Source organism: Podarcis tiliguerta (assembly GCF_965153285.1).
Source record: "Podarcis tiliguerta genome assembly, chromosome: 2".
In the NCBI taxonomy this organism is placed as follows: Eukaryota; Metazoa; Chordata; class Lepidosauria; order Squamata; family Lacertidae; genus Podarcis; species Podarcis tiliguerta.
The window spans coordinates 106167464-106177038 of NC_139535.1; the positions used below are offsets into that span (position 1 = coordinate 106167464).

The 9575-nt window shown below is 45.8% G+C and overlaps 1 pseudogene across 1 annotated transcript; it reads left to right on the forward strand.

The window, feature by feature from the left end:
• Window positions 1-4484: 4484 nt before the first annotated feature.
• Window positions 4485-9498, forward strand: LOC310671655 (thiol S-methyltransferase TMT1A-like; annotated as a pseudogene). Its single transcript, XR_014515477.1, has 3 exons — window positions 4485-4654; window positions 6764-7369; window positions 9233-9498. The product of XR_014515477.1 is annotated as a thiol S-methyltransferase TMT1A-like (transcript).
• Window positions 9499-9575: the final 77 nt, after the last annotated feature.

The following is a 9575-nucleotide window of genomic DNA, read 5'->3' on the forward strand; positions in this document are numbered from 1 at the left end:
GAATCTACAGAAATTGCTCCAAGCATCAAAGTTATTTAGAGCAGGGTCTTTAGACAAAAACATGCTATAGATCAGGTCTTTGGCCCTTCACATTGCTGAGCTTCAACTCCACATCACCCCTTGTCACCTGGCTATGCTTGCTGGGACTGATGGGAATTGTAGTTTAGCAACAGCTGGAAGGTAAAAAATAAAATAAAAAGCACAACAATGGTTGCACCCATTATAGTCTGCTGCAATGTTCCAAGAAACCCAATAAACCAATCAAGGGATGGTAGGAAAAGAACCTAACAGATTAGCCTAGTGACAGTAAGAACAGACTGAAGCTCAATCCAGATAAGACTGAGGCACTGTGATTGGGCGGTTCCCTAGATCAGATGAGTGGGAGGTCACCTGCTCTTGATGGGGTTACACTTCCTCTGAAGGAGCAGGTTTGTAGCTTAGGGGTACTCCTGGATCCTTGCTGTTGCTTGAGGCTCAGGTGGCCTCAGTGGCCCAAAGTGCCTTCCATCAGCTTTGGCTGGTGGCCCAGTTACATCCCTATCTGGACAGGGATAGCCTAACTACTGTTGTCTAGGCTCTCGTAACCTTAAGGTTAGATTACTGCAATGCCTTTTATGTAGGGTTGTCTCTGAAGACAGTTTGGAAACTTCAGCCAGTGCAGAATTCTGGGGCCAGGTTGCTAACCGGGGCAAGACTGTTTGAGAGCCAGTGTGGTGTAGTGGTTAAGAGCGGTAGTCTTGTAATCTGGTGAACCGGGTTCGTGTCTCCGCTCCTCCACATGCAGCTGCTGGGTGACCTTGGGCCAGTCACACTTCTTTGAAGTCTCTCAGCCCCACTCACCTCACAGAGTGTTTGTTGTGGGGGAGGAAGGGAAAGGAGAATGTTAGCCGCTTTGAGACTCCTGAAGGGGAGTGAAAGGAGGGATATCAAATCCAAACTCTTCTTCTTCTTCTTCATATTACACAAATCCTGGTCCGACTGCACTGGCTACCAATTAGTTTCTGGGCTCAATTCAAAGTGCTGGTTTTAACCTATGCAGTGGTACTTCAGGTTAAAGACGCTTCAGGTTACAGACTCCGCTAACCCAGAAATAGTACCTCGGGTTAAGAACTTTGCTTCAAGATGAGAACATAAATTGCACAGCGGCAGCGGGAGGCCCCATTAGCTAAAATGGTGCTTCAGGTTAAGCACAGTTTCAGGTTAAGAACGGACCTCCGGAACGAATTAAGTTTTTAACCAGTGGTACCACTGTACTGTAAAGCCTTAAATGGCTCAGGACCGCAATACCTCAGGGACCGTCTTTACCAGGACCCTGTTATCATCTTCTGAGGCCCTCCTTTGTGTGCCTCCTCCTCAAGAGGTGCAGAGGGTGGCGACCTGAGAACAGGCCTTCTCTGCAGTGGCGCCCCATCTGTGGAATGCTCCCCCCAGGGAAGTTTGCCTAGGGGCCAGGCAAAAACGTTCCCTTTTAACCAGGCCTTTTGTTGTTTTGACTGACATCCTATGCCCTTTTAAAACGTGGTTCTTGGGGGGGGGGTGTTATTGGGTTGTTGTTTTTATTTTGATTACATATATTGTGGTTTTATATTTTGATTTTGTTCTGTGAACCACCCTGTGTCACACAAGCCTTTGGGAGGTACAGAAGACATCAGAGGAGGGAAAGAAGGAAGGAAAGGGACAGAGGCAAGTATTGCGCACAGTACCCCTAGCATTAGGGACGCGGGTGGCGCTGTGGGTTAAACCACAGAGCCTAGGACTTGCCGATCAGAAGGTTGGCGGTTCGAATCCCCGCAACGGGGTGAGCTCCCATTGCTCGGTCCCAGCTCCTGCCAACCTAGCAGTTCGGAAGCACATCAAAGTGCAAATAGATAACTAGGTACCCCTCTGGTGGGAAGGCAAACAGTGTTTCCGTGCGCTGCTCTGGTTCGCCAGAAGCGACTTAGTCATGCTGGCCACATGACCCGGAAGCTGTACGCCGGCTCCCTCGGCCAATAAAGCGAGACGAGCGCCGCAACCCCAGAGTCGGCCATGACTGGACCTAATGGTCAGGGGTCCCTTTACCTTTACCCCTATCATTCAAAGCACCCCAGGGTGCCCCGGTACTCTGGTTGAAAACCACTGTCTAAAACCATTGTTCTACCTACCGGGCTGCCGGACTATCACCTGCAGCGACCCCAAACCTAACTTTGGGAGGTATCTCCTGAAGAGCGTCCCCAAGAACCAGCACCTGCGCTTTGAGGGCTTCATTGTCACCCCCGGAGAGGATCTGTGTGCCGTTCCCAAAGGCTCCATGGACTTGGTTGTGCACACGGTGGACCAGTGCTTGGTGACCAACGTCACGGCCATCCTCAGCCATAGCTGTCAACCTTCCCTTTTTCCCCGGGAAATTCCCTTATTCCAGCGCCGTTTCCCGCTGCTTCCCGCTTCTATCCCGTATTGTTAGATATCCCGTAGAGTGTCCCCGGGACAGGTGAGGCTGCTGACCCCTTATTTTCAAGGCTCCCTGGGACAGGTAAGGCTGCTGATCCCTTATTTTCGAGGCTCCCTGGGACAGGTAAGGCTGCTGATCCCTTATTTTCAAATCTGAAAGTTGACAGCTATGTCCTCAGCGAAGTCCAAAGAGTGCTCAGACCAGGGAGTGGGAGGCACAGGAGCACAGGGAGGCATATTTGAGCCCCACACCCCAAGTTGATGGGCATTGCCATTCAAACGGTGTGTGCGTATAGCGATGAGGAGACATCAGCAAAAGGGAGGAAGCTCATGCAGAAGCTAAGGGAGCTTTCAGGTGGGAGCTATTTTCAGATGACATCCAGCCCTGCCCCTTCCAGGAGCGGCCGTTGCTGTCTCTCGCGCGTGCGCTTGATTTGAACGTGAGGCGACAGTTGGCCGTCGGGGGGGCGGCTGAGGCGCCGCTTTGCTGGCGGCCCTTGGTCGGCGGCTGAGGGCCTGGCTCCGGCCCCTTCCTGCGAGATGGTCGGAGAGGTCGTGCTCAACGTCTCTCGCCCATCGGGTTTTTCCCGGCTCTTTCTCGGGTCAAAGAGAAACCGCGCGGCCTTCGCCGCCTCCGCCTTCCTGAGGTGACACAGCAGTCGTACATCGCAGTGGCGCCTCCAAGCGGTACCCCCAGCTTCCCCTCGTTTCCTTCGCCGCTGGGCAAGGGAAAGGTTGGCCGTTTCCAACGCCTGGAAACGGTGAGGTTTGGGCGTCAAATGTACGAATTCATAATCCGGATATGCGCATCAAGTTACCGACGCGTTAACACGTTGCGTTCTGTTTACCTTTTTTAAAAAAAATAAATAAATAAGGGTCAATGTATGTTCGCGCAGATTCTAAAACTGCCCCAAGAAACGGGGATGTAAACCTAAACAAACAGGTCCTTCCATAGAAAAAGCTCCTAATAGCAGAGCCAGTGCAAATGCCATGTAAGGAATTGTGATCGGATCTGCCCTCCTTGTTCATAAAGTAGCCGCAGAGGGATGTCTGGATGTTTTCTCATATATAGATATAGATATATGAAAATATCCGATATATATCCCATATATATATATATATATATATATATATATATATATATATATATAAATATCCGTAATAATAAGTAATAATAATAATAATTGCACTTTGGCCAATTCAGGTTGTGCAACAGCAGCTGTTTGCACAGCTCTTACACAACAAACCTGCTTACCCCCAAAGGTCAGACTTTCGCACTATCATGCCTTGGAAGTGTGGAATGACGCAACATTTTATATTCCTCCTGCAAACAAGTTGGGATGCATGTTTGAGGGGGAAGGGACGACCTGGTGATCTGGAAATTGCCCAAGACACAGGACGCTAAGTCTAAAAGGGAGGTCCAGTCTTAGGGAGAAGAGGCATAAACCTAGTGCTTTCCTGTAAAATTTTATGCCTAACAACTCAGTCACTGGTGCTCTTCCCTGTTTTGCAAAACCTGTGGCAATCACAGACCAGGCTTAAACTTGAAGCTGATACGTAGGTGCTGGTGGGCAGTTTCCTCCTAAGGCAAATGGCCTTACGAGCCATTTTCATCAGGATCACAACAAGGGGAGGAACCCCCCCCCCCAAAAAAAAACCAACAACTAATGCAGCCCTGCTATTATGAACTCCCTCATGACCAGTCCAACGAAGTTGATTTTGAAGAATCATCGTTTCAGCACTGGTGATCTTTCCTTCTAACAGCTGTGTTGTCAGTAGAGGGTTTCCCAGACTTAATAATAACAGCTTTGAAAGGGATTTTGAATTGGTTCCACTGGCTTCCTTATTTTATTTATTTAAAAAATTAAATTTCTATACCACCCTTCATCCAAGGATCACTGGGCAGTTTACAATATAAAGACACAAAAATACATAGCACGGTAACAACAACAAAAATCTCCACACAGTTTATATTTTTTTAAATAAATTTTATTAGAGTTTATAAAGAGAGATACAGAACTTAATACCAAATATCCTTTTTTATCCGACGCTAGTCTAAGTAATGTATCCTTGCGAGATGCCTGTGCCACAAGATGAACATACTAGGATGAATAAAGAACCATTGGTTTATTGCATGAAATAAAAGAAGAGTATAAAGGGCTTGATTCAGGCAGCAACATTACAGATGTGCAAGCAGCTGTGAGAATTTGCCACAGTACCAAAGGTAAGGTGGTGGTTGGTAGAACTGATCTAGAAGCAAGCAGAGTGCAAAGTCGGATAGTGTTACTGTATAAGAATTCTAAGGTCTCAAATACAGAATAAATATTCATAAATGCTCATATATCTAAATATATAAGCCATGTGTCTGAAGTAGTACAGGAGAGCAATCCTGAAGCCATTTTGACTCTCCCAGTGACCTCAAATATTCCACTGCTATTTGAGATTGCTTTTAATATAAAATATGCCCCTCGGTGAATCATGTCAACTGCGCAGATGTAGTAGTAAACTAAAAAGTAGTAAACTAAAAAGTTCAGATTGGGGCAACTATGCATGTATCCTGCACTGCAAGCCCCTAAGCGCCATGCCACACACTGCAACCCCATACACCCCACATTGACCCCCACAAAAAAACCTAACTGCTCTGGCACTGATGGCCCCTTCACACAGAAAATCCCCACACATCCTGCTCAGGGCCGGATTTAGGTTTGAAGAGGCCCTAAACTATTAAAGGTAAGACGGCCCTTTATATGTCCACACCTGTCCTTTGCCAACAACAAATTGTCACTGTTTTTGTTTGTTGAATATATGCTATCTGGTAATTTATAGACCTAATAGGTATCCAAAGCCATTTGCACATAACAAAATATGTATTTTATAAAAGTAATTGTTGAACTGAAATGCAATTAACATTAATAGTGAAATAATTATTAACCTCTAACTTTAAATTATTTTTTATTCATAACAAACTTAATAATGCAAACACATTGGCATTTGGCAATAACAAAAGTTCCTTTAGAAGCACAATTTACAAAGACTCATAATCTAGTCTCTAGAAACTTGCTATTACAAGAAATAATAATAGGTGCAAATATATGATGCAAACTACTAATTATAAATAGCAGATTGTAGGCACCCTATATATAGAAACGAGCAAATCAGTGATATTTTAGGTAACAGGCGGGGCCCATTATTTTCATCACAGGTGCCTACACAACACAAAACACTGTTGCTTTATGTAGGTTTTATTTTATTTGTTTTTTTATCTTACGTTTTGGAAATGTGCATCCAGGTTTTTTCCTGTAAAATTTTTGGGGGCCCCCAAGAGAGTAGGGTCCTAAGCTATAGCTTGTTTAGCTTACACATAATTCCAGCACAGGGACGCAGGTGGCGCTGTGGGTTAAACCACAGAACCTAGGACTTGCTGATCAGAAGGTCGCGGTTCGAATCCCCGCCACGGGGTGAGCTCCCGTTGCTCGGTCCCTGCTCCTGCCAACCTAGCAGTTCGAAATCACGTCACAGTGCAAGTAGATAAATAGGTACCACTCTGGCGGGAAGGTGAACGGCATTTCCGTGTGCTGCTCTGGTTCGCCAGAAGCGGCTTAGTCATGCTGGCCACATGACCCAGAAACTGTACACCAGCTCCCTCGGCCAATAAAGCGAGATGAGCACTGCAACCCCAGAGTCGGTCACGACTGGACCTAATGGTCAGGGGTCCCTTTACCTTAAATCCAGCACTCATCCTGCTACAGGGCCCAGTTGTTCTGAAAAGATTGCCATATGCCTATATTCTCATCTTCTGCACTGGCAAGGGAGATTTATAATTAACCTAAAGTAGGTAATAAAAACCATCAGGTGCCCATGTCTCTCAAGCCACAGAGAGACCAAAAGAACAGCTAGAGCGAATAAAAGTAAAGCAATTGCAGGGCAGGACTGTGCTGCTCAAGTCTGCAGCAGCTTGAGACAAAAAAACACACAAGGGAAGCAAATATACCACTGAAGACTAGTTTCAAATCCTTCCACCCCAACATTTTTCAGCGCAGTTTTGGTGTGAAAGAGTTCTGCCATGGGAAAAAGGTTTCCCCTTATATTTAGGAAAAGCTTGTAAAACATTTAAACCAACATTCACTTTGGGTTACTACAGGACCGCGGAGTACACTGCTGCAATAAAGTGTAAGAATACCCCCTAAATGAGATTGTTTCCCTCTTAAAGACAGCAAATATAGTTTCTAAGTTCCTCTGACGGGCAAGATTACAAGTGCATGCAGAAACCATGTTATTGGTGAGTTTGTGTGTGTGTGGAGTTTATTAACAATATTTCTTTCCACCCTTTGAGATCTTTGAGGACTGGAAGCAACAGATAATAACAAGCCCCACCATTGAGACTCTGCGACTGACTTTCTCTTCTCCTCTGGCTTTGCTGTTTTCTGCCCTCCTGCTAACATGGAAGCAACATTCCCAGTTGTCCTGCTCAGGTTCTGCGTCCAGATATTAGCCTTCCCTGCTTACTTGCTGTGGTATCTGGGTATCTGGGAACCCCTTTGCAAGAGGTTATTCCCCTACTTCATGTCTGTGATGACAATCAGTTATAATAAGCAGATGTTCAACAAGGGAAATGTTCAGCAACCTGAAGGACTTTGCCAGTCCTACGAGGGCCCTCACACTGCTGGAGATTGGCACAGGAACTGGCTCCAACTTTCAGTTCTACCCCGTGGGATGCAAAATCATATGCACTGATCCGAACCCCAACTTCCAGAAGTTTCTCGACAAGAGCGTGGCTGAAAATCCACACGTGCAGGTGGAACGCTGTTTGGTGGCTCCGGCTGAGGACCTGCACCAGGTACCAGCTGCATCGGTGGATGTGGTGGTTTCAACGCTGGTGCTATGCTCTGTGAAGAGCCCAGAGCAAGTTATGAAAGAAATCCTACGGGTGCTGAGACCAGTAAGTAGCTCACGCCGTGGGAAGAACAAGGGCAATTCAGTAACTGCAGGGGCATGCTGTATTCTCGGGCGTTAGTCAATTCTATATCCGTTGGGGAATCAAAAATTCAGGTAGAGGGATTCGGATCCCTTGTTGTTTCTGCGTAAACCAATTTGCTTCTGAGCTATTTACATTCTCACAAGTTGCAAACGTTGGAATCCCTCGCTTGCTTTTCTCCCTAACTACAGTTAGGAAGAAACAATCCCACACTCTGTGTTATTGAGAGCACCTTACTCAGATCTAGACATGCCTCTTATTATTTTGTCTGTTGTTGTTGCGCACTTGTGAAAGACCAAAGCAAATTTTTAAACATGCTTGTCTCTCATGTTGAAACCGATAAGAGGGTTGGGCAGGAACACCCAGTATACCTGAAGCAGCCTCTCCACTCCCGCCGTTCAGCCCGGACACTGAGATCCAGCTCCGAGGGCCTTCTGGCGGTTCCCTCACTGTGAGCAGTGAAGGGAACCCGACAGAGTGCCTTCTCGGTAGTGGTGCCCACCCTGTGGAACACCCTGCCATCAGATGTCAAGGAAATAAACTTTTAGAAGACATCTGAAGGCAGCCCTGTTTAGGGACATTTTTAATGTTTGATCTTTTATCGTGTTTTTAATATTCTGTAGGAGGCCATCCAGCGTGGATGGGGAAACCTGTATTTATGTATGTATGTATGTATGAATAAATTATTATTATTCCTCCTCCTCACATTTCAGCCTCTCTGCATTTGTTTTGTGTCTATCCCCACCTGCATTTTTTAAAAAAATAAAAAATAGAATGATTCATGTTTGGGATTGGCTTTTTAAACACATTATAGCCTCTCTTTCCTTTTGAAGTATAGTGAGTAAAATGTATCTGTTTCACCCACTGAGGTTTCCTTGACATCTTCCACCTCTGCTTACCAATGAAACTGGCAAAGTCGGGAGCAATCTCAAAATCACCCTTGGCTGACCTGTTAACTGACTAGTGACAGATCCCATACCCTCCAACATTTATTTGATGAAAATAGGGACATCCTATAAAACAGCAGCAATTGTATTATTGGTTTCCCCAACCACTCTGGGCTGCTTTCAACATACATAAAAAAAAAATTTACGTTGGCAAAAAGCAGTTGTGAAAAGCTCCAAAAGGATTTCTCCAAGCCATAGAACCAGCTCCTAGGGGCCGAGGTCCCATTGACCCCACTAATAAAATATTTGAGGGGGCCGGGAACCCCCAAAGGTGATGGGCATTGCGATTAAAATGGAGTGTGTCTGTGTACTACTTCTTGTGGTCGATTATATGGGGAGGGGCATAGCTGGCCTTCCCCAGTATTTTATTCAAGTTGCCACTCCTGCTCCAACTGAGCGAATGGGCATTAAAATGGCCTATGAAGATGTTGGTGAAGATGTTGACCCAGCTTGTAGCAGCTGTGAGAAAAGGCAAATGATGGAGATGTGTAATGTTATGCTTTGAATGGAGAAAGCGGACAGAGAAATCATAGAATTGTAGAATTAGAAGGGAGCCTGGAGATCATCTAGTCCAACCCCCTACAAGGAAGGAATATGCAGCTGTCCCGTACAGGGATCGAACCTGCAACCTTGGCGTTCTCAGCACCATGCTCTAACCCACTGTGCAGTCTATGTTCCTCTTATAAGACTAGAACCCCAAAGCCATCCAATGCAGCTGAATGTGGGAAGATTCAGGACAGAATTCAGGGAGGCAGTGGCTGTTGCCATGAAAAATTAACAGCACTCTGATACCATTAGCGCTGATTATGCAAAGGAATATCTGAGGAACTCCAAAGGAGAATAGAAAGTAACTTATATGCATTCATTTCTGTTTCTCCAGGGTGGCGCTTTCTACTTCCTAGAACACGTTGCAGGTGCTCCTTACAGCTGGACTCTTTTCTGGCAGCAGATCTATGACCCAACTTGGATATGTCTCTTTGACGGGTGCCACTTGGCCAGAGAAACCTGGAACGACCTAGAAAAAGCTGGCTTCTCAGAGCTGAAGCTGCAACACATACATGTCCCTTTAAAATGGCAACCTAATAAGCCGCATATCATAGGTTATGCTGTAAAGTAGCTTGGAAATAAATTACTGAACAAAATCTCCATGCAGGTGTCTCTGGGTTGGGGTGTAGAACCTAACCGTAAGAATTATAGGACAACCCATCACTATGTCACCTATG